The 2,788-nt window shown below is 39.3% G+C and overlaps 1 non-coding gene across 1 annotated transcript; it reads left to right on the forward strand.

Annotated features, from left to right (window-relative positions):
- The first annotated feature begins 2,086 nt into the window (after positions 1-2,086).
- LOC117941375 lies at positions 2,087-2,192 on the forward strand. Its single transcript, XR_004655903.1, has one exon. It is a non-coding gene; the product is annotated as a U6 spliceosomal RNA (small nuclear RNA).
- Positions 2,193-2,788: the final 596 nt, after the last annotated feature.

Below are 2,788 nucleotides of genomic sequence, written 5' to 3' on the forward strand. Positions count from 1 at the left end.
TATATATATATATATATATATATATATATATATATATACAAAACCAAACATTTACAATAAAATATATATAGCCAAATGTATATCGCCAAATATATATAACCATATATATTTGGAAATAAATAAAATATCTACAGTGAGAGAAATAAGTATTTACATCCAGCTATTATGCAAGTTCTCCCAGTTAGAGATCATGGAGGGTTTGAAATTGAGTAAAACTCCAGCCCAGAAACCTGACTGGTCTAGAGAAGATCTGTGTGGAGGGGGGGCCAAAATCCCTTCTGCAGGGTCCCAGACCTGGTGCAGGACTACAGGAACCATTGGAAACAAAGACTGCTGGACCAGATATTAACATGGATCTTCTCAGGTATTCAAATACTTATTATCAGCTGTATCATACAAATAAATAGTTAAAATATCATACATTGTGATTTCTGGGAGTTTTTTTTAGATTATGTCTCTCACAGTGGACATGTCTCTCACAGTGGACATGCACCTACGAGGACATAAGACCCTCCATGGTTTCTAATTGGGAGAACTCGCAAAATAGCAGTGTTAAATACTTATTTTACTCACTGTATATTATCAAGTGTATATTCAACTAAATATATATATATATATATATACAGTTAAAGAATATATATATATATATATATATATATATATATATATATAAACAGATATGTGTAACTATTTCGTTGATTATATATGTTCATTTGGTTATATAGATCCCTCCCACACACACACAGTGACATCTGGTGGTGGGTGTGTGTAACTGCATCAACATTTTAATTTACATTAAAAAATAAATTGTAGTATTTTATATGTTAATTTTAAGGAAATCTGATGTTCTCTACGAATAAAATGGTCAATACCACACATTAGCTGACCTATGAATAATGCAGTATCTTAGATTTTAAAAGTTTCAGAGTTTGACTGTAAACAAGTTTGAGGAAGTTGTAATATTTTATAAATATTATGTACATTATGTAATTATTTTACTCTCTGTGTATTCGGTCCTTTTTTGCAGAGTTTCGCTGCAAAAGAACGACACGAAAAAGACAAAAAAGCCTCAGATGTTGTTTCCTGTTTCTGCTTGGGCTCGGTTTTCACTCCTATACATACACACAGAAAACACACACTCACACACACACACACACAGAAACACAGACACACACACACACATACATACACAGACAGACACATACACACAAAAAAACACACTTAAACAGACACACACACACACAGAGACAGACACACTCACACACAGAAAAACACACTTAAACAGACACACACACACACAGACAGACACACACACACACACACAGAAAAACACACTTGGACAGACACACACATTTGATTGTCTCTCTTTTTAACCTGTCAGGCAACAACATTATTTTGAATTAGTAACAAGTTTCAAAAAGGATTTAAAGTAGCAACAGAACTCAATGGATACAAAAAGCTTCAAATGTGTTCTCCATGTTGACTCCTCTCCTACTCTCTCTAGGTTTCCCTCCTAGACACACACACACAAACAAAGACACACAAACACCACAGTCTCTCAGAATTGATTTAGCAGCATAACCTGCAGTAATCCACCCGAGTTCAGAGGGAAGTGTTCCTGCTGCAGTGAGCGCGTTGCAGCCTGAGTCTCCGTGTACTTTCCCCTTTGTTATTCAAACGGCCGACATCCTTCCCCTCCCCCGTCCTCTCTGTGTCCCAGCCCGGGTGTTTCGGGGGGGTCAAAGTGCCACTGGGCGGGGGTGGTGTGACTACGTCTTTTGTTCTCTTGCCTACAACCCTCCAATCCTCTCTCACTGACGTAAGCTTGTTTGCATATATTTCCCAGGAGCCGCTGTGAGCTCTACAGCAGACAGAGGAGACATAAAGTATGTCAGATTCAACCATATGTGCTGCATTCTGTCACTAAAACCACTGCAATGTCTGTGCATTGCACCCAGACCTCTGCTTACTGCTGCTGCCTGTCCAGATGCAGCCAGGCCCTTTACTGGCTCTGGTTCCTCGCACCGTGAGACAATTTCTTGACTCCCAGATGCCTTTAAATACCCCTCAGATCCTTGGTACTCTTGTGATAGTTCGCTATCACATATACTAAAATTGGAACGATACAGAGAAGATTAGCATGGCCCCTGCGCAAGGATGACACGCAAATTCGTGAAGCGTTCCTCATTTTTAATGATTTTCTGCAATCGGTAGTGAGTTTAAATGACTTTGTGAAGGTATTTAGAGCATTATAGCACCTCTGTGGCCGTTTGGAACTGTTTCAGGGCTACAGGGCTGCAGAGTGGCAGAGCTGCAGACTCTCAAACTATATTACTAACTTAAATGTATCTTTGACAGTAATTATCTTTATTTAGAAACCTTTGTCTGTTGAAAAGCTACAAGTAACAGCATCATCTGACATTTAGGCCCTTCGAGAGGAATATTGTGCGGCTTGGACACCTAATGCAGAGTTGAAAACAAAAATACAATTAGAGTTAAAAGTGGTAACAGGCACACATGGAAATAATCTAAGATACTTAAAAGGAGGAAACAAACAAGACAGCAGGGCCCGAGGCAAGGCAATACAGAACACAAAACTGTGATAATGGGATAGAAACACTAAGGAACTACAAAATGGAACATGAAAAACTTTGTTTCCAGTGGAATTTATTTATAAATGTGTGCGCGGGTGTGGGTGTGTGTGAGGGTGTGTGAGTGGGTGTATGCGGGGGTTGGGTGTGTGTGTATGTGTGGGTGAGTGCGGGGGTGGGTGTGTGTGTGTGTGAGG

The sequence above is a fragment of the Etheostoma cragini genome, unplaced genomic scaffold (assembly GCF_013103735.1).
Source record: "Etheostoma cragini isolate CJK2018 unplaced genomic scaffold, CSU_Ecrag_1.0 ScbMSFa_64, whole genome shotgun sequence".
NCBI classification, from domain to species: Eukaryota; Metazoa; Chordata; class Actinopteri; order Perciformes; family Percidae; genus Etheostoma; species Etheostoma cragini.